The following is a 22,801-nucleotide window of genomic DNA, read 5'->3' on the forward strand; positions in this document are numbered from 1 at the left end:
AAATGCCATTTGCTTCAGGACAGACTCTGCCCTCACTCACATCTTGGTGAGCGTGCTGTAGGCTTTCAGTGGAACTGTTTCTAATGATTTCAGCTCCTAGTGATTGACACTTGGAAAAGCTAACAGCCCTGATAGCCTGACAAAAGAAATGGAAACCTAAATTCCATCTTTGTCATAAGTTTTTATTCAAGAAAGCACTGTGCCGTTTTATGACTGCTTCATTTCTTAACACACTCGTTTGTGTGGATGTCAAAACCAAATTGAAGTAGCAGTGCATCTGCCATGCCAAATGCATTAATTCCTTTGAAACTGCTTTGCCAGTAATGATGCTATTCTTCCTCTTCTTTTTTAGGAAATGGGTGCTTTAGAAGGCAATGATCTGTGTTAGCAACAACTCTGTGAATGCTTATTACTTTAACCCATAGTTCCTCCTCTTTATTGGTAAAAACAGGGAACAGCATTAGAATTTGGTGAAGCTGTTGCTACTGCTGCCCCAGTACAGTTCGGTAACCCTTCGGTTTGTGTCATCGCAGTCTAACAGTTTCCTTCCCTATCTAAAGCCTCGTTTCTGAGAGGGACCATAAATGGCAGAGTAAATTTAATAAAATGAATTCAAACACAAGGAAGCAGTAAACGTAAAGGATGAGACCTCTGAAATAGACCTTTTAATCCAGGAAACAAAAGCCAAATCACAGTAATACAAAAAAGTCTCTGAGACAGAAAACATTCGCTATTCAAGCTTGGTGCTCTGCTACTTTAACTTGTAGCCAGACCCGCTGGCAGGGGGAAAGCCAGAAGTCTGTCATTAGCCCTAATTCCTAGCAGCTGATTTAAAAGTCTTTTAGGCCAGCAGAGAGGTAGCTGGGGTCCTGGAGGGAGTAGAAAGGTCAAAATCCACACAATTTGGAAGAGGTTGGTGCTGTTCTTCTCGTTTTTTCAATTTTATGGAAATCAAATAATTTCTAATGTGCTGTAAACTGATGTAGTGTTTGCTGCCTTGCTGATGTGTGTGCTCATGCTCCTTGTTGTGTGCTGTGTTAGTTGGCCAGCCTCTGGGGAAGGCTGCATGCAGTTTGGTGGCCAGGGTAACTCAGGGACCAGGATGTATAGCTGTTGTTTGGCTTTAGACTCTGCAAAATGAACTGTATATAAATATTTTAAGATTGAATTTACTACTATCTCAGGAAAGAGGGAACAACTCTATAGTTATAAGCATTGGGCTGCTGGCTGGCTCTTTCTTGAGGGCAAAGACTGGCAGGGATGGGTCTGCAGCTGAAGTTCATGTATAGCTTAATTCTCTGGCTTTTGCTGTGCTATTTTATCCACCATCTCTTTGCTTTTTCTTTCACCCTGTGACCTGAGCTGTTCTAGAAAATGTAGGCTCCCCATTAGCTTCTGTTTGTGAAGGTTTTGAGAAGTAATAAATAGATAAAAATGGAGGTAAGAACCTAATTCTTTCTTTGTGGTCAGAGTAACAAACCAGGCAGTGACTGGTTCCCAGTTCAGTCCCCTTACTTGTATGATGCCACACACCCTCAGCTGCCTGGTGTTACAGCTAAGGTGGGAGATATGGGGAGAGTCACTCTGTCAGGGATGGCTGATGGCTTTGTAGGAAACATGAAATCACTACATCAGCCCTTTCCTGCTGTTAGTTCTGTTAATTTATGCTGTGCTATCCTTAGGGCATGGACCTGATTTCTCACCTCCTTTTTGGGCACCCGCAGCTTTGTGTTGTGCAGGAAGCCCTGGGTGGGTTCCTGTGATGGGGTGATGGATTTCACCTGCCTTGGTTTCTGATGCAGTTGCAGACATGCTCGTTGGTTGCCAGCTGTGTGCTTTTCTGCCTCAGTTACAAGCTGGCAGTTAAGGTATTGGATGTTTGGTAAGTAATGTGGCCTATGAGAAATATTACCTGCTTCCCTGGGGTTGATGGGGCTTGAAAGGAAACATTTATCAGAACTGCTCCTTGTTTCCTGTCTTCTGCTTGCTCTTCCTTATGCATTGCATTAAAGTAAATAAGTGGCATGAGATGGAAGGGTGATGAATTTGTTTAATTGTGAGGCTCTTCAATAGACTCCCTGGGGTCCCATTAACACAGCAGGGTTGCTCTTCAGCTTATCTCCCCCTGGGCTGTGATCACCAGCACTTTTCTTTACAAGGAGACCTTTCATCTTAAGCTCTGCTAGTGCTTTGCAAACATCCATTACATTTCTCAACACTCTCCCTAGAGAAGGAAATTACTGTCTCTTATCCAGTTATAACTTGCTTAAAGGGAAAGCAAGACACAGATAAGTATGGGGAGATGCTGTTGTCACATGGATGTGTGGGGATGCATTGCCACTCCTGCTGTGTCATGTAACCAGCTAGACACTGTCACAGCAGCCTGGTCTAGTGGGAGGTGTCCTTGCCCATGGCAGGGTGGTTGGAACTAAATGATCTTAAGGTCCTTTCCCAACCCAAACCACTCTGATTCTTCCCTCGCAGAATAGCTCATTCATACCAGATTATAAAACATGTCTGCCATAATAATGAAAGTCTCTTTCTAAGCCCTTTCTTGGGTCCTTTCCAACCCCAGTCTTTTAATGAGCTCTTCATGCTTAGACTGGACTTCCTGATTTGGTGTGTTAACAGTTTAAGCATATTGCCCATCCCCACTGAAACTTTCCATAGTACTCAGCATCAATGAGCAAAGGGAAAATGTAAATACTCTCTGCATATAGTGCATAAAAATAAGTTAACGTTGTAATATATGATAGTAGGGAGAGACAAGAGGGACCCAATACACATGGGTTGGACTCCCTTTTCCTGAAGCTCTTGAATAGCTGCTTGCTCTATGTTTCTGTTTGGCACAGCTACATGTGGCTGGTTAAAAGGCACCGAGGCTGTGCTCCAGACGTTCACGTACAGAGAGCAGTCAGATCAATATCAATCCCTGCAGCCCAGTGCTGGTAAAAAGACTCGCAAGTGCCTGTTGTTCAGCTGTGATTGTGCCTTCAATAGAGATCAAAGCCAGTTGAATGATGTTGGAGCTCCTGGGGTGCTACAACAGAGATATAGAGGGTGGTTGGGACAACAGGCTAGGGAAGATTTCAATAAGAGTGAATGTGTATTTGCAACAATGAGTTAACTTAATTAAGAGTGAAAAAAGGCTGGAGAAGGAAAAGGATCTCTAATGAAGATGAAGTTAGTCTAATATAGTGTAAATAGTATTGCTACAGTGTGTATTGTTTATTGCTCATGTTATACTCCTGTTTAAGCTGGAAGGGGGGCAGGTTTGAGGGCTGTGTGCCAATGACTGGAAAGAAGGGAGTCTGTGCTCTGCAGCAGGGGGTTTAGCACCATCTGGCAGCACATTTGCATCATGGACCAAGTACTTGGTCTAATACAACTGAAATAATACTTACGGCAATGTTGAATGCTTTATTTTCTATTATACTCTTTCATATGAAGAACAGTTTCTATCTCTCCCTACCTTTCTTTCGTTTTGCCTAATCTCCCCAGCAAAAAACCAAACCCCAAAACCAACCCAAACCAAAACAACAGTTGAAATCTCTGGAAAATAAACTCCTCAGCAGTTCATGGTGAAGTGTGAGTGCTCTGTAATTACAGTGCTTTAATGTTTTAAGTGTGACTATACTGTTGTGTGATTGTATCTCTGCAGAGTAAAACAGTAACTCGTCTTTCATTGCCTGATCACAAGGCGATGGAATCTCTGTTAAAACATGCTGGTGTTTTCATGAAGATAAATACAGCAGTTAAGTTCTAAGAAACTTTATTGGATCATGAAAGTGGTAACAGAGGGAGAAGGAAATGCAGGTGATGACAGCAGGAGTATTTATTAGCATAGACAGCCAATAACACAGAGAAATTTCATAAGCCTCTCTGAGGAGCTGCAAGGGCACGAGTGCTCTTTGGTTGTGCGTAGGCTTCAAAATAAGGCTAGCAGAAGAAAAAGAAAGAAGCTGGAGTCCAAGTTGTTCCCAGATTGTTAAATCAATGATCTGAGATTCTTTTGGGAAACTTTATGCTGTATTTTCTGTCCTTTTTAAAATCTGTATGTTAGTGCCTTATTAGTAGGTATCTAAAACCACTTCGTTCCTTTTCTGGAGAAGTTATTGTTGCTGCAAATATATGAAAGTAATGAGTTGAAATGGGAAGAGAAAATGTCCTTGCATGAACCTTTGTATTAATAATGATGTCCTTTCTATCTACAAGTACCACTGGGCTCCTCAATTCCAGGGCCTGCTTTTGCATTGTGATATTACTGGGCACCAGTATAGGGGCTAGGATGTCTGCCCTGGAGGCAGTGAGGGTCAGGCTGGTAGAAGTGACTTTGATTTCAGGGACTGAAAAGAGATGCAGATGTTCTGTGGCAGAAGGGAATGGTCAGAGGATGGAGATGGTCTGGAAAACCTGCAGCTGTGAGTTTGCCTTTCTTATTTTGGGAACAACTATTGATGCCATACAAAGGAACAGGGTGGCTGGCGTGTGAGATGCAGAAGGGTGAGGAAAGAGAGGGGAGAAAGATGCTGTTCTGGGACTGAAGGGTAACTGTTAATGGGGATGACTGAATTTGGCTGTAGGGAAGACAGCCCCACTGCTGCCTCACATGGCAGGAAGCAGCTGCAGCCCTGCTGTTGAATGTGTGATGGAGCGGACTGGCTTCTGCAGACTCACTGCTGGCACATCTGTGCCACAGCTGTTCTGCAAGCCTCATTGCTTCCTCCCTGGAGAAATGGGGTAGGGAGGTGAGCAATAGACTCATTATGAAGAAGAAAATAGAACCCTGGCATGGTGTTTCTAACAGATTTAATGCTGGCTGAGCCTTGTTGAAGTCCATGAGAGTGTTTTTTTAGAGAGCTTGAGGGGGGTCAGCTGTGTATATCCTGCTTCACAGCAGCTGGTAGAACTGGAGGATGGATTCTGGGACTGACTGGCATGTAAAACAGGGCTTGGTTGGTCTTGCTTTCTTCGTCCACATCATTGCACTGGAATTGCATGAGGTACAGTGGCCTGACCGCCCAATGTGTTCAGGTAGATAGCAACAGGAGCTGGCTTCAGAGCTGGTTGTGTGGTGGAAGTACCTTTACTCGTCCAGGCAGCCATGCGTCCAGGCACTGGTGCCTTGACAAGCTATGGATGCTTGGATAAGTCCCAAAACCCATTGGAAATAGCTTTGATTTGACAGAGTCTAGACATATATTTGCAAATGCTCTATTAGATATGGGTAGCTGTTTTTCCAGTGCGTTACTGGACAAGCTCGTGGAATTTCAGCAGTTAACTACAGTAAAGCACCGAGGAAGACCTCCAGGACTAGGAATGGTATTAGCAGAAGTTGGCCTGAAACAAAGCTTTGAAAAGTTAGAGAAGGTATGAAAAAAGTGATAAACTTTAATATTTTTCCCACTTTTTTATATGAATATAAAGGTGGAAGATTTCTTATTTGATGGACTGTGGTTATAGTGCATCTAAGAGTAAATCCTGTTTCCTCAGGGCTGTTTTTTTAATGCTTCCATTGTGCCTTGTTTTTATTCAGGCATGCAGTAACTGCAGCCCAGTAATATCACAATGAAAAAACAGGTCCTGAATGCTCTTCCTTAGAACTCCTTCTTTATACCATTTTGCTCTGTTTACAATTGTTTTTAACTAGATATAGTTCAGTGTTTAACACCAGTCAAAGGGGATCCATCTATAGCTTTCTTCCATGTTTTCTTGACCCACAGTCTTCATTTTTTGTCATTTTAAATAGATCATCCTAAAGTCTTCAAACTGTACTACTCTTCCAGGAAACATCTTGACTGGAACAAGCACAAAGGATGTACTCCAGCCCTCAGATCTGATCTTTCTTGTAACTTTGATGCCCTCTTTGGCATCAGGTCTGTTTATAGTGCTGACATTGATTATTAGTGAAGTAGTTAATGGACTCTGCACAACAATTTTATGCTGTGTACGAATTTCATTGAACAGAGACTAGTAAAATTAAGGGAGTGGCATTAAGTGTTTAATTTCATACATTCCATATTGGATTTGCTTTCTAATTTTAAAAGGGATTTATTGCTGCCATTATTATAAATTCACCTTCATTGTTTTGAGAAAACTGGTTGTGAAAACCGGCTCTGGAAGAATGAATTTCATTGCTCCCTTGTGTGTGGTACTTTGTTCTTCCAAGCTTTAGCTTTAGAGTTTCTCCTTAGTAAGACAGAGGTTTAATCTTGTTACTGCTGGAGTTATTGGGAATATTGCCTCTGATTCAGGCCTCCATGAGACTGGCTTTTAGGGATGGTTTTTAGACTGTATTCTGGTTCTGTAAAAGAAGATAGATATATATGGCTTACTATTCAAGCATTTTTTTCTTCCGCAGCCACCTTGTGTGTCACATAGGGGTCACTGAATCAATGTGTATTTAAACATGTTTCATAGTGTTAAACTGAAATAAAACCAGCCTAGCTCCTATTCAGATTGCATCAAAGAGGCCTATAAAAAGTCCTCAATAAACCAAATAATCCATATAACTCCGAACTATAAATATGAGTTGTGGGTGGAAATACATTAGCTTTGAAGTATTTCTTCAGGCAGCCTCATAAAGGGTTGGGAGAGGCTTCTTTATTTAATACAGTCTGGAAAAACAAAAGTCTCTAAACATTCTTCTTCTCACCTAAATGGCTATTCTGCCTCTCCAAGGTAATGTGCTTGTGGGTTTAGGGAGTATTCAGACCTGGAATCCTGCTAAGAGTGTTTGCAAGTATTTCACAGCGGTCTCTTACAGTGAAAAAGCATAATTATTTGACTTAGAGTTGCTCTTTCTCCCCAAGAGAGGCACTGCAAGATAAATTGTAGAATGTTTTAATCCTCACATGATTTATTTTTTAAAATGCTGTTGAAGGTTTTTAGTCCTGTTTTCTTGGTGCCTGTGGCTTCCCATTGAAGGATAAAAGGCATTTCACTGTGAAGGGCTGCTTATGTCACCTGTATCACTATAAAAAGAATCTAATAAGGGACTGGTCTTTGAATGCTTGCTGTAATTGGGAAGATTGTTTTCATTAAAAGGAAATGAAGATTTAATGGCAGAAGAGATGACCTAAATTCTGTAGAGTACATGGTGATGTACTTGTGTGCAGGCAACTAAGTCTTTACTGGATCTAGTCCAGGTGATCCTAGGTTTTATGGCAGCTGACTGATAATTATCCACAATTGTACTTGAGGATTGGATTGCTGTCGGTGAATGGCTTTTTGGGGGTTTGGGAAAAATCTCCAAAGAAGAATGACATTCTCCATGAGAGTGCCAACTATCCCAATATGAAATTGTCATGGCTTAAGCCCAGCTGGTAACCCAGAACCACGCAGCCGCTCACTCTCCCCACTCCGCCCTCCTCCCCCTGCTCCTGGAGGGAGGAGAATCGAAAGAATGCAACTCCCACAGGTCGAGGTAAGAACAGCCCAGTAACTAAGGTATAACACAAACCACTGCTGCTGCCACCAATGATAATGATAAGGAAAATAACAAGGGAAGAGAATACAACCGCTCACCACCCGCCGACTGATACCCAGCCCAACCTGAGCAGTGATATAGCCCTTCTGGGTAACTGCACCCAGTTTATATAGTGGGCATGACGTGCTGTGGTATGGAATACCTCTTTGGCTGGTTTGGGTCAGGTGTCCTGTCTCTGCTTCCTCCCGGCTTCCCCTTCTCCCTAGCAGAGCATGAGACTCACAAAGTCCTTGGTCAGAGTAAACATCACTGAGCAGCAACTCAAAACATCGGTGTTATCAGTGCTGTTCCCAGGCTGAAAGTCAGAAAACACCACTGCATCAGCTACTAAGAAGGAGAAAAATGACTGCTACTGCTGAACCCAGGACGATATGTACCCCTTATTCCATACCATTCACGTCATGCTGAGGTCCCACATTTTTCAGTATACCATCACTCTTGCCTTGTGTGTGTGTGTGTGTGTATATACACATCCACACACACAAAGAGTGAGAGATATCATTCCTTAGTGCACGGACATGAAAGGCGCCTATAAGGATGCTGGAGAGGGACTCTTCACTAGAGACTGTAGTGATAGGGGTAACGGGTTAAAACTAAAAAATGGGAAGTTTAGATTGGATATAAGGAAGAAGCTCCTTACTGTGAGGGTGGTGAGGCACTGGAATGGGTTGCCCAAGGAAGCTGTGAATTCCCCATCCCTTGCAGTGTTCAAGGCCAGTTTGGACAGAGCCTTGGGTGACATGGTTTAGTGTGATGTGGCTTTTGGTAAGTGTGTATCCCAATGCTTGAAAGTTCCCCCACCCATTGCTCTCAGTGTGGTTTTTAACAGCCCATTGTACCGTTCAATTTTCCCAGAGGCTGGCGCATGGTATGGGATGTGATATACCCACTCGATGCCATGCTCTTCAGCCCACGTGTCTATAAGGTTGTTCCAGAAATGAATCCCATTGTCTGACTCAATTCTTTCTTGGGTGCTGTGTCACCACAAGATCTGTTTCTCAAGGCCCAGGATAGAGTTCTGGGCAGTGGTGTGGGGAACATCTGTCAATTTAAGCCTGCGTTTAAAATAAATGCATAACCGCAACACACCTCCCAAAAGCCCCACATCTCTCTCTGGTTTATAAACCCTTCAAACCACAATCCTATAGATCTCTGGGGCAATTAGTAGTCTTTTACAACTGCTTTTCATGGCTGTGTTTGTGATACTGATAATTACTACATTAAGGCCACAGGTATTAGTGAGTTAGATGGGTTTCCAAGACTTGTGTACCTTTGAGTTCTTTTCATGCTTCTGGAAATGCTAATAGCTGGTTAAGTGCTCTTTAGGATACTGTATCCTATGTATCTAAAGACAATTTGTCATGAAACAAGATGGTATGGCAGTCTTGCTCTTCTCTGAATGACTTTGTGCTGAGGTCTGATTTGGAGCTCCTCACTAATGGGGGTAAAACTGTATCATCTCCTTTCTCTATACCAAGTACAGTGCTCAGAAATGTAAGTTGTTGCTTTTTCTGGTTGGCTTTCTGTTGTTGTGTGTGTTTGGCTTTCAAGGTAGCAGCTTTGCGTTTTTCTGTATTATTATACAGGGTATAATTATGTATTGCTTTGTCTTTAATCTTTCAAGTTGTCATTAAATGGAAGAATGACAGGCTTCTGAACACAAGACAAATCTGCTTTCTCTCTTAAATTAATTACCAGGAGACTGAAAACAAATTTATTAAAAGAAGCACTCCAGATGGTTGAAGGTAGACTTGCGCGTTCAGAACATTCTCCATTATAATTGCAATACCACGCACAGAGATTCATGCTGATGCTTTGGGGAATTTACAGATGAGATGCACTACAATCTGCTAGGAGGCACGATATTCACAGGGTTTTATTGTTACAGAAAAAGCGTAAAGACTATTGAAAAAACTAATTGCTGACAGTTTTTTTGAGCTGGCTTTGGTGCACAATACATTTGTTCTGCCCTGTAGATCCTTGTTTCAATAAATGAAGTACACATGCAAATAGCACCATATTGCTCTAATCTCCATGGTGCTTATGTACAATTTTCCTTAGACGACTCCAAGCTTCTTTTGTCTGTACAGGTGCTCAGTTGGCAACGTGATGCTTTCAGAGGTTCAGTTTCAGTTCAGCTCTGGCGAGATACCCTCAATTATACAGCTCAGGTGCCAAATAAAACTGATGAGAGAGTTTAAATACTGTGCTTCAGCATATCCTTCTCTGTTTTCAGATGGCAACAAGCAAATATACTGGTTCCCTTTCTCTGCAGGGGAAGCTCTGGGATGCTGCTGTCATCTAGGTCAGGACTCTGACCCAGAAACACCTGCAAAAGAGAAGGAATTCCCTCAGACATCTGTGTTTCTGTTCTCCAGTGCCCACTGCAGCATGGCTTTATTGACAATGTTTTTCTGATTCTTGTTTTGTCCTTCTCTTGCTGAATAATATCCAGCAGGCTGTGTTCCATGGATTGTTAACTTGTCAGTGTGACTTCCAAAACTTCAAATACCTGCTTCTAGCTGACTTAACACATCCAAACTTCATCATAGCTGCAAAGGGCTCATCTCTGCGTCGAAAATGAGGGGGTTTTGTGCCACAGACTAGTTCCTAATACTATAGGAACTTAAAGCATCCCTACGTAAAGGTATGCAGAACAGCTACTAGCAGATAACTCAATATTAGCAAACGCATATTTGGTAAATGACTTATAGATGTGGAAAAGTTCAGACTGGTTTTCAATAGCTTTGCCAGGAAGTGAGGGGATTCTGTAGGTTCAGCGTGGTGCCTTTGGAAGTGTTCTTCGATGGCACCTGGTGTGCTTTAATTTGTCCACTTGTGCAGCCTCATTATTCATTCCTTGCACAGGGAAATGGTGCTGCATGTCAAGCCTTTTATCAAGCTTTCAACCACAGTCTTGAGGGGCTATTGTGGTGACCAGTGAAGTGTGCCTGGTGAGTGAGGGTCAGCTAATGTGTCGTAAGAATCGAAAGGTGATCAGTCTTGGAGTTGTGAATGGGCATTGAAGGTGTGCAAGAGAATTAAACACATAGACAAAGAAAAAATGTGTTTGAGGTAAATAAATCTATCTGTTGTTGGCTTTTGCGATGAAAGAGACTTCTCTGGTCTTCTGATTTGATTTCATTGGCTTGGACACTTAAAGTCATGCTTCTCACTGGAATAGCTTCATTGGTGTGGAAAAAGACTGTCAGTATGTGATTCATACATGAAACAGGAGCAGTTGTGCAGGAAGTGATTGAAATGGAGCCTGGGCAGAGTCCTGCCTGGGCTCAGAGAAGGGAAATTTTTGGCCCAACAAATCTGGGAGGTGGTGCCGCTGTGATGCCAGTGGAATTGGAAATCTCTGTGTTTCAGTGAATTATAATCATAGAACAGTTTGGGTTGGAAGGGACCATATAAAAGGCATCTAGTCCAACCTCACCTGCAATGAGGAGAGACGTCTCTACTAGGTCAAGTTGCTCAGAGACCCGTGCAACTTAACCTTGACTGTTTTCACGGATGGGGCGTCTACTGCCTCTCTGGGCAACCTGTTCCAGTGCTTCACCAAATAATCCTGGCAATGCAACTGTGTATATATGGTCCTCTAAGTAAAATAAAGCAAAAGGTGTAATAACAAGAAATTTAGACTCTGGAGAAATTATTTCTTTGCAGTATTAGTGTAGAGACCAGAAAATGTACCAAGGAAGTGCTTCCAACAGAAATTTGACAAAAGAATGTGTATGGATTATAGGAATAAAACTGTTCAACCTCCTCTTGGCTCCTGCTCTAATCCATCAGAGCTGTGGGATATTCAAATGTATAAGTGACTGCTGTAACAAAACAATCAGTGTTCGTTTCGATTCCCATTTTAAAATTGTATGTGCTTAGTTGCAGGGGAAAAATCCAATCAAAGGTCTAAAAACTGTTACATCTCCTGTTTTATTTAAGGAGCTCATGTCTACGAGATAGGAGCATTTTAGTGCTGAAAATTGATTTCTGGACAAAACAGGGATCAAAGAGGTAAAAATTGGAACTCAATCCATGTTTTCTTCAGCAGCCAGACTTCAGACAACTGTACTGTGCGAAGGCTTAGCAGCAGGTTGAGCTGTGGTTTGATGACATGATAAACCTGGCTTTTCAGTCAGTGATGGAGGATCAAAACTGCTGTGCCTGCATGATACAGGGCTCTGATCAAGAGAGCTCGCTACGAAGGTTGAAGCTTTGTTTAAAAAAAAACATTTACAGATTAACTTTGTAGTGGGAGTGTTTTATGCCATGTCAGAAGCTTTGTCAGTGGGCATAAATTCAATAGAAAGTAGTGAGAAAATCAGGCTGTGTACTCTAACCAGAAATGCATTTTATGTGCCACTGTTTTTGCCGTCAGTGATTCTGTAGTGCACTACAGAACTATGATATTAAACACCGTGGAGAAATGTCCTAAATTCAAGTCCTTAAGAATCATGGCGAATAGAATCTCTGCTTCCTGCACAATGCCAGAAAGGCATAATGTTAAAGATGTTTGCTGTTTTTTTGGGGGATAATAATATTATTATTAATGTCATTATTAATAGAGATGCTTGCTGTTTTGGGGGGGTGTTAGGGGAGGACAGGGATGCTTCTTTGAAGGTGCTTCTGCCTTGACATATAGCAAAGCTAAACGTATCTTTAGAAATCAAGTGATCAATTCTCTATTAAAGGACACCTAAGATTTCAAGAGAGGTTACACACAACCCTTGTGAATATTTCCTTGTGCATTGTATAGACTCTATTATGTCACATGATTTTCAAAGAATGTTTTAGTGTTATTCATAACAGTGTACCATAAAAATAGACTGAAAATGTAAACGAAACAACATGCTTATTTTGGAAACAAAGCTTTAACTGAGTTTTATTTTCTGTTTAAATTGTAACATTATTCATCAACTATTTTATCAATTAGTTATTTTATTAGTTGCACACTTTTTTAACTAACAGTATTACAGTATCTTAAAAGAAGACCTGAAGAACAAACTATCTATGAAGTAATCTTCATCAGAAGCACATAAAATACTATCTGTGCAACTGTTAGATCCTTGCAATAATGGTGTTGACGTATGGGATTTTAATACTCATCAGAATTTGCCAATGGAGATAGGAAGCTGATCTCCATATAAAACTGCAAGGTGGGGATTTTCAAGACCTTTGATCAAAACTGTCTTGATGGGTCTTGTAGATTACTTATACAGAAGTAAAATGATGATTATGTTAATGAGTGTTACAAAACATTCTGTTGGAAAGGTCATTTGGTAAAAAAAAGGTAGCTGATAGACAATAAAGACAGTCTGATAGCCTTAAGTAGGTTCATAGGCTGTGATTATTACAGCTGACCCTACAGAAAGTGCAGAATACGTAGTTTTCTTGAGTGATGTTACGTATGTAGTTCAGCATTGAACCTGAGACTTTTTTTTTACCAAATTCTAATCTTAATTTTATATCAGAAATCAGTGTGAATATAAATAAACCTTCATTATAACTCTGTTCCTTATATCTGCTCTTTTTCAAGTTCTAGAGACAATGTCCAGTCATAAACATTCTTTTCTGTCGATAATGTTAACTATCAACATTAACATTAATGTTGATAATGTCAAAGTTGCCTTTCTGATGCAACAAGCTTAAGGGAAAAACAGTCTGCTTTTTGCTGTAGAAAACCTTATCAGTCACCGACAAAGACCAAGGGCTGATGGATTGAAGAAAAGATTCCTAATATAATGTAACTTATATAAGGTTTGATCAGCTGAATAAGGGAAGAGCAGTTGGATGTGTCTACTCTGTGGCCTGTTGATTAATCATCCTGAGTTATGGTATGGGTGTAAGGAAAAGCATCAGGGGATTAAATGAATCTTTTAATCCCAGGTTTTGTAATTATATTTTAAATAGATGAATGAAATCTGTGGGTAGCAAAAAACAGTCCACAACAGAAGGAATAGCAAGTCTAACATTACTTATTTGCCTTTGTCTTCTGTAAATCAAGGAGTCCATATTAAATTAATAAGGTTCTGGGGAAAATGCTTCCAAAATGGCAGAACCTTTTCTCTCTACTTTTTGCAGTTAAGGAATTGTTTCTCTCTTCCTCTTTCCTGAAAGAAGATCTTACTTATACCCGATGACATAAATTGTTTTGCTCATTTGGATCTTTATTTTGCCTGTCTCTGTTATTTCATATGGCTATATTAAAATGTTAATCAGATAGAGGTTGACCTCTGGTAAGCTTGCATGAATTTCATTTCCCCTGCCCTGCTTATGAGCTCATTCTTACAAAATGCCTAGAAAATAACAAATCTGGAGTCTGTCAAATGCAAATCCTCCTGCTTTCAAAGGATACCCAGGGAGCATGCAGAGGTCCTGGGTTATCAAGTACTCTGCTCTAAGCACCCTGACTGTAATTACACAGATTGGGAGGCTGCTTCTCCAAAAAGTCAACATAACAAAGCCTTTAGTGCTTTGCTCATTACCAGCTGCAGCTCTTTGCAGTCTCCTGCAGCCTGAAATGTTTAAGGATCCACTTCTTAAACCCTATTCCTAAGATCACTGCGAAAGATGGCAGAGCATCAGTCTGTACCTACCTATTTTCAAATCTTGTGTGTATCAAACCAATGCTACCACCCCAAATTTACACTGGTATTATTGGAGGTCTTTTTTTGTTTTCCTCTCACTCTTTCTGTTCCCCATCACCCTCAGATCTTCTGTCTCTGGGCCTTGCCCTCCAGGCAGTGTTGATGGCTTGTAAGAGAAAATTGATATCTCTTAAGTGCTTCTGAGTGAGCAAATACTGAGCTGTTATGAAGTTTGCTGTAAGATGGAATGCTTGCCACAAAACGACAAATTGCTCAGTGTTGTTGCCTTCGTTTTCTATACAATTAAAAGGTTATTGACTTTAGGAGTGGTGGTGGAAGAGACATGTTTTTCATGATTACTTGGTCAAGCTATGAAGGAACAAGCACAATGTCACCAGTCAACCTGATCCAGTTGAAGTTGTCCCTGCTCATTGCAGGGGGGTTGGACTAGATTACCTTTGAAGGTCCCTTCCAACCCAAACTGTTCTATGATTCTATACTACCATGTTGTCCGTGGACTTGGTGAACCCTTCTAGTGCTTTTTGCAAAGTTTCACAATTTATTACTGCTATGACTTTACAAGAACTCTATCGTAGTATGTGTAATTTGTCTTTCTGTGCATTGTCTTGTTCAGGACACATTAGGACCATTATATGGATCACCAATTGGTATTTCTTAGTTGAGTGAAGTTAACAGGTTACAATATAGAAAACAGAGTGTTATTAGAAACTAAAGGTAACTCCCACCAGGGTAAAAGAAAAAAGATGGCTTGTTAGAACAATGATCTTCCTAAGTTTTTTTTTTTTTTTTTACGTTGACATGATTAAATTTTGGTTTTATTTTATGTTGTGTTACTACTTACTCACAGGCACATGCCCATTTCATTGGTGCAAATGGTGTTGTACAGCCCGTTGAAGGATGGTCTTGGAGCACAATGAATTCCAGTTATTTAAACTTGATATAAGATGTGGTTCAGATCCCCAGTTTGAATATCCTTTGAAAGTTCTGTGTGATTTGAGAGACTTTCAGGAAGCAAATGCTATTCACACTAATGTTTAGTGGCTTGATGAGCCAAGTTTTTAAGGACATTAAGCCCTGGTACAGGAGAAGTACCAGTAATGGGCCACTTGTTGTGTTTAATATTTAACTATCCTGATTGAAAATGACTGGAAATATGTTTTTCTGAGAGTATAACTTAGCTCTTCGATGATGGATATCACGTTAGTTGCCTGAAAAAGATAACATTTTTAGTGTGGTAAAGGAAAGAAAGAGTACTGCTACTTTGATTTAGAAGGGTGTTTTAGTCCTTACAAGAGCTACCAGCTCCTCTGCTATCTCCTTGACTAAGTTAGAGTTGGTAGGAATAGGAAGAGGCTTTCAGAGGCAGAGAAAAGTTCCTGTAAGAAATGCAGTTTTTCTTTTCAAGGAGGATTTTGAATGTAAAAGTAATCTTTCTAACTATGGTGATAGTAAAGACTCATTATCCTCTTGTGTTTATTCCTTTAAATCTTTCAAAGGAAGATGTGTATGGGTGGTGGTGTTAATTTTCTTATTTTTTTTTTAATCTCAGTAAAGGTCCAAAAAATAATGCCTTGAAATGGGACAATGAAGTGAGGATTGATAAGTCATTGTTAATTATTGATGTTTTACTCCACGTTGTTGTCCATTTGCTGAAGCAACACTAACCATAATTCATTTTCCAGTCTTTTGCTATGGCTTTGTACAAATAGATGTCAAATACCAAATATCTGGGTGGGAAGCGTAACTGTCACACTTTGGAACAATGTGCTGTACTATCAATGAGAAGTTTCAGCTCCCACCACCATTGCTGTGGTGGAGCCTAACGAGATGCACAGGCTGTGTCAATGACATATTTTCCTGGGGAATTTCCAACAAAATGGTTAATTTCTACCCTCACTAGTTTATCAATGTCTTTTTCTATTGAATACTGTTGCTTCAGCCAGATAGTTTCCAGACTTAACGCTTCTCTCTTGTGATGTGTTACATCCGGTACTTTATGAAGAGAGGGTAGAAAACAGTTTTCTGAACTAGGTGAGCCTTATATTTAAAGCAAGCTTAGGAAATAATTTTTGTGTATGGATGAAGAGGCTAACACAGCCAGCTCTGAAACATGCAGTCCAACAGCCCACTGTGTTCAGCCATCACTTAACGTGTTGTTCTGATGACTCTGATCAACTTTTTGGTTGTCCCTGCTGCTTATCAGAAAGGCACTGCCTTTTCCACCCGCTGTGGAAAACCTATCGGTTCTAGTATCTCATGCTGTTGGCTATCAAGCAAACTCTAGAGGACTGACAAGGGAAACAGTCTATTTCCAAGTATTTCCAGGTATTTCCACACTTGGCCTCCATTGTAGGTGACCCCAAAGCATAACCTGTGTAATCTGAGCTTGTGCAAGCTAAACTGTGGAAAATGTGGGTTTTTTGTTAAACTAAAGCAGAACATCTGATTATTTAAATTCTTGATCAGAGAATTGCAGGTGAACACAGAGATAGTCTTAGAATATACTTGCCATTCGTGTTTTTTCCAGCTACAGTTTGAAGCAGATTGTAGATTTTGGGACGGAAAGGTTAAGGGAACATTCAACAGCATTTTCTCATAGAGGGCAGAGCACTTCTTCCTGAGCGCAGTACCTTCAAAGCATGGATATATGCCAAAAAACCTTTTCTTTTTCTTCTACTTCTGTGGGATCAGAGTTGCACCTTTCTAATTAGAGTGAAAAAGTAAATCTGGCATCTTTGACTTTGAGGAGGTCACCCCTTTGCTGTGAAAGGCAGGTCTTCAAAATGTCAGTTCTTTGATACATGCCTCAGACTTGCTTAAAACATTAGTAAAGCATGTTTTGAACCCAAGAAAAAGGTTCGTTAATTAAGCTGCTTGCTATTCCAGAGAGTGTTAGTTTCATGTGTTATTGTGCCTTATGTATGGCTAGTAGGTGGACTACAGTAAGGTCATCTACCTGTGACACTTTGTAGGATGTAACATGTTAATCAAAAGAATTGTGAGACATTTTGGACCACATCAGGATGCTGAGTGTGACCCCATTATGTTGTTTCTCCCTAACCCATGGTCTAGTCCTGTATATGATTCATCTTTCTGTTTGCTAACAGCACAAATCTTGATTTGGTATGAATCTGGTGAAAATCTCAAGTCCCCAGTTCATCTGTGTATTTGTCTCCTAGAGGCAAATAGCTCCACTTAGCTGTCATACTTAACTGGTATAAAGCTTGAGTGGATAGTCCTATCTGTTGAGTGGATAGTCTTAATCCATTACATTTAGTAAATGTGGTAACTCTGGTGAAGTTTGACAATACTACTCTAGGCCAAGATGTTACAAATGTGATTTATTTTTTTTCATTGTTAAACACTATTTGTAATGTTATTTTTTGTACTTGTCAGCTTAGTCCCACTGTCATTAATGGATTTATAGCAATGGCAATTTTGCTGTGTATTTTGATACGCAAAGGTGAACACAAATATAGTGTATTATTGCAAACGTTGTGGTGGAGAAACTAGTGTTGTCACTTGATTTCAGCTAAAGATATCTTTAAGCAGCTAAAGGAAAATGATGTATTTTTGTCAAGCATTAAGAGAATGCTTTGGTACAAAGTTGCCCTTGTTTTTATGGAGCAATTATAATTAGTTTGTACTGCTCAAAGTGTCAGCCAGGAGTCGGTATGCTTCAGGGAAATAAGTCCGTCAAGTTTATTACTTCACAGTTTGGAGCGATGGCGTGCCTCCGCAAACGGCAGCATGCTAAATAGTTTCTGACGAGATGAAAACTCAGATTTTATTACTTCTGAAGGTCATACCACATTATATGTATTGCAAATATATAAAAGCAGCCATAAAATGCAAATCCACTTCTTCCATTAAGCAAAATTTCCTATGACATAATTCTAGCCAGGTATTTATACTTGGCTTCTGCTGGAAGCAGGTCTGAGATTTTTTTTTCTGGAGTGGCTGAATTGATGTCCATGCTGGAGATGTAATCTCAACCAATTGCTTTAATATTTTAAGGATCAAATTGCTTAGGTTTACACTGCTTAGCTTCCTAGTTTGCAGACGTATTTATAGCAGATAAAACATAGTGACCTTTCTTTTTTTCCTTTATAGTGAGTAATAAAAGGCGTTTTTAATAACAACAAAAAGACTTTGGTTTTCTTAACTGAAATCTGTTTTGTCATGGTGAGTGACTAAATCTTAAATTTCACAGCACATGAGGTGCTGTTTTCCTTATTAGTGTTTTAGTTCTACATATGACAATGAAAAAAATGTGTGCTGTGTTCTGCATATATGAATGGGCAAGTATTGACTGTAGTACTTAAGGGACCAGAAAGACCCAGTCCAGAATATCTTTTTCTCATGCTAGTATTTCATCTTTCACATTTGTTGATTTAAAGTTTCTGGAGAGCTCACTTCGGAGTTTTCTTATAACCCCAGTGATATTTTTTCACTGAGAACCAAAGTTATTTTTCTCTCCCAGAAACCAGCTCTTTCCCAATGCATTTTCCTCTCGTTCACAGAAAGAAAAAAGTCTGAAAATAAGAGCTGCAGAAATACTTGGAGAGAAGAATAACGCAATTATAACTTATGGCATCTTTTCTTGCCTGAAGATGTGCGTTATGTTTTATGAGCATTTTATCTCTCGATAAAATGATATTCAGCTGCCACATGACATGACAGTAAAGTATTTTTTATTCAATATTTTGGGTTTTGAATAGCTCTGGCCTGCAGGGTTATTCATGAAGGCCATTTTCTGATTAAATTAGAATTGAATACTGTTTAGGTTAGAATTAAATACTATTTAGAGTTTTGCTTCAAACAGTTTGTGGCAAACTTTACTATATTTTGTTTTGGCTTGTTATAAAAATCCCAATTAGCTTTTATTCTTTCATCAAAAGTTTGAAAGAAAGCCAAGAACTGCCAACATTACTGGTTTTCTCTGCAAGAATGTTTTTAGTGGTCTAAATCATGAATTATGACTGTTATATATAAAATCCAGGGTTTAAATGAATAACCTCTTTTCATGATCTTCTATGAATGGAAGAAGGTTGTCAAGCTTTCATGTATGTTTTGCATTTGAAGAGAACTTGGGAAATTTGGATCCTTAGAGCAATCTATTACACTGTGTATCTCCCAGTTCTTAAACAAAATGTGCAGGCAATCTTGTCTGAGAGTTAATGAACGTAAAGTAATAAAAAGCTAGGGTTTCTCTTCCCACCCAAAGCTTCTCTTAGAGAAAAGGCTGGTCCTGATGCTCCTCAGGGAGTAAGGGAGAGGTGGGCATCTCTGTTCTCTTGCTTTCTGAACAGCATAACATGACATGAAGATGGATATGTGTTATTGATTGTGGGGTGCTTAGTTAAGGGCTACAGTGTGAATTCCATAAGAGTTTTCTTTTCCAATTGAGACTTAAAAGAAGTTGAACCTCGGAGGAAGCTTCTCCCTATGAAAGAGTCATTTTAAAGTCAGGCTTTTCATCCAAGTCATCTCTTCAGACAATGCAAACCAGTAGACCCTTGAGCAGTCAATTCATCCTATCCAGAGATGAGGTGGTGGGTGGGATGAATCATTCTCTGGTCCTGCCTTTTTTCCTGGGTTATCAGTGGGGGAGATGGTAGGATGTGTCAGAGAAGGCATAGATCGCTGCCTTCAGACAGGTGAAACTAAGTGCAAGAGCTCTTTACCCTTAGAATAAGCAGCTGCAGCTTGATAACTTAACTTCAGTGTAATTTTTTTGCTGTACCCATCACTCACAAATTTGATATGCAGGTAAGCTATAATCCTAAGTATGTAGTGACTAGCATCGTAATATTTCTTCCTGTTTTTCTACTGCAGCTATTATTGAATTACTGAATCTTTCTACCTCTGCTTCTGTCTTCTGTCGGGGGGAGCAGTCTGCCTGCTGTGATTGATGACAGCTTTTCCCATCCCTGACTCCTTCTGATTTCATACTCCAGGCATGTCTACATCAAATTTTATTATGAAAGATTCTTGCTTTGTGATTTCATTATACAGCTATTGCAAGAAGGGAGGACTAGAAGCATAAACACTTTTGTTATAAAGCAGTATGTAGATTTCCAGATTCATGTTCTGAAATGCTTGCTGTCTAAAGAGAAAAATACAGTGCTTCAGGCAGAAAAAAAGCTGTCAAGGAATTATAAGTGAAGGCCCTGGAGAACCCAGCTGAGGTCTCTGCCAGTACAAATAGGCAGTCAGAAAAATATCTGCCCCAAAGGTTTTTAGATTTATTGACAAGACAGGCAAACTGCTCGTAAGGAAGCAGAATGGGGAGAAGAAAAGCACAGAAAAATGGCTGTGAGGACATGTCAGTGACAGTGAGCCATAAGGATGTGGTGGCACTGAGATCCTTGTGTTGCTTGTCAGTGGGAAACAAGGACATCTGGTGCGTGTGTGGCAGGACTGCTGGTTGTGACCTGGTCCCAGTTCCGGGCATGAAGCACACATGGCGTTACAAAGCCTCTGCTTCTCAAAGCTAAAGGGCTTTTATTATGGGAAATGGACAGCCTGAAACATCTGGATATGGGCTGTGATGTACTCGCACTTTGCTGTTGTACCAAGCAAACAGTGAGTGATGAACTGTTTTGTGCTGTAGTTCTTTTAACCTTTTGGAAAGTCGCATTGAAATTTTCTGTTTATTGTTTATTTGGCTCTCCCATCTGCCTCCCTTCGTGTAAAAGCACTCCAGACACTGCTGTACCTGTGGGGTTTGCCAGCTTTGCACGCTCACCTATGTAGATTTTCATAAGCTCCATGAAGCTGAATCAGAAACTCCAGCAAAGGATGGATTCAAGCAACGGAAAACAAAGCAGAGTTGTGGAAACAAAGTAAAATGCACCCTGGGATTTCTAAGGAGGTTTAAAGGATAAACTTGGCTAACTTGCCATGAAATCTGACTGGGATTTAGAACTGTGTCTTCTTTAAGCTCTTTTGAAAGTCAGAACTTGAAAAGGAAGAACAAGAAATTTTAGAAACCAAGCGGTAAGTCTGCATTTCACAGGTGGCCCAAGACAGAGGGTGCAAGACGGACCCTGTCAAAGGTATCTGGCCTCTTGTTATGAGGCTCTGGGGAGGCTGGGGTTCAATCAAAGAGATTTGATTGCCTGTTAAACGGCAAACCAAAAGCAGTGCTTTTTTTTTTTGGAATGCTGTCAATGGTGTGCTATGGCCAATACCTTGTATTTTTACTTCTGTGATGTGCCCAGCTCTGAACTTTGAGCCTTTGGGAACGCACTGATGTAAATAAAACCAGGAATGTGTTCAGCAGGTGTTTTCTGAGGCTTTGGGGATCTGAGAAGGGCAACACAGAGCTGCTGTAACCTTGCAGGAGAGTGGCTTGTGAAGAGAGCATTGGAAGGCCTGTAATGAAAGACTGAGTCTTGCAACGAGGCTATGGTTGAGGTGTTCAACCCAACACTTGCTGCTGTTTGACTTTCAATGACCTTGGGGATATTTAATTCAATAACAGCTATTTTTTGCTGAAATAATAAAAATCCAATAATATACTCTTTTTTTTTCTTTCTATACCATGGGAAATAGTGTATGGCTAATTTAGATGTACGCACTACAAACGTGTTAGTCCCAGCTCATTTACTGTCAGTAAACTACCCCCTTGTTTACAAAGAATGATGATGACTGGAACTTTAGATGACAAGCATTGCAAATAAGAAGCAAATAGTATAGAGGAACTTAGGTTATGACTCTGAATGTTCTTCCTGTGAAGTTTTAAGTGTTATCACTTAATGATGGTGATTAGATGACCATGTGAGTAAGACAGAGCTAATGATATAATGGTACAAAGAAACAGTCAACCAAAAGCTGCTCTAGTTATAATACAAAAGGAATGTATTCTACTACTACACCAATTAAGCTACCATTTGCAAAGTGTGTGATAAAGATTTTGCTAACCTAAGCCAAAACAGTAATTTCTGCTTGAAATTCAATATACATTTCTTGTGCAAGTTTATTTTTTATGCAATTTCATGTTGTTTCTTTAATTATTTTTGTATTTGCAATTTTTAACTACCCAACCAGAATTCTACCCTTGATTTCACTTTACGCTTTTAAGACCAGAATAACTGAACTTCACCCAGTCTTTCATGATGTTGATTGATCATCAAGAATAACTAGAATAGAATCACTGCCCTTGTCTTTAAAGAAGCATCTTATATAAAACTGTATGGAGCAGTCTCATGGTACTATAGTATGCTCCAATTTAGGAAAATTTTTATAGCCAAATGAATGTGTATTATGTCTATTAATCATATGCCTCTGAGCACTGAGTCCTGTTGAGAGGCCCCAGAGTGCTTACAATGTTGTTAGTAGCATGTTAGTCTATTATCCTGGATGATGCTTTGATCCTGTAACGGAACACAACCTCCCAGATAAGCTGAAGACATCCAGCACTTGGCCTATGAATGCATGTTTTGTTTCACTGGAGACAAGCAAATCTGTTATGCTCCCAGCAATCCAGAAGCCTTCATGAAATGCCATTGGGGTATAATCACATCCATAACTCTACCATGCGAATGTCTGGTGAGTGGACTCTCTGTGGTGAGAGACTATCTCTATACTTAACCCATGTAACCTGCTTGCAGTGATTATGATAACCCTCAAAATTCAAAGAAGTCATGATTAAAATTTTTAAACATGGAAAATTCATCCTTCTTCTACCCTT

The 22,801-nt window shown here is 40.1% G+C and overlaps 1 long non-coding RNA gene across 1 annotated transcript; it reads left to right on the forward strand.

The window, feature by feature from the left end:
* The first annotated feature begins 866 nt into the window (after window positions 1–866).
* LOC136011316 (uncharacterized) lies at window positions 867–21,799 on the forward strand. Its single transcript, XR_010611326.1, has 3 exons — window positions 867–912; window positions 19,942–20,063; window positions 20,805–21,799. It is a non-coding gene; the product is annotated as an uncharacterized LOC136011316 (long non-coding RNA).
* The last annotated feature ends 1,002 nt before the right edge of the window (window positions 21,800–22,801 follow it).

Source organism: Lathamus discolor, chromosome 3, assembly GCF_037157495.1.
Source record: "Lathamus discolor isolate bLatDis1 chromosome 3, bLatDis1.hap1, whole genome shotgun sequence".
Lineage (NCBI taxonomy): Eukaryota > Metazoa > Chordata > Aves > Psittaciformes > Psittacidae > Lathamus > Lathamus discolor.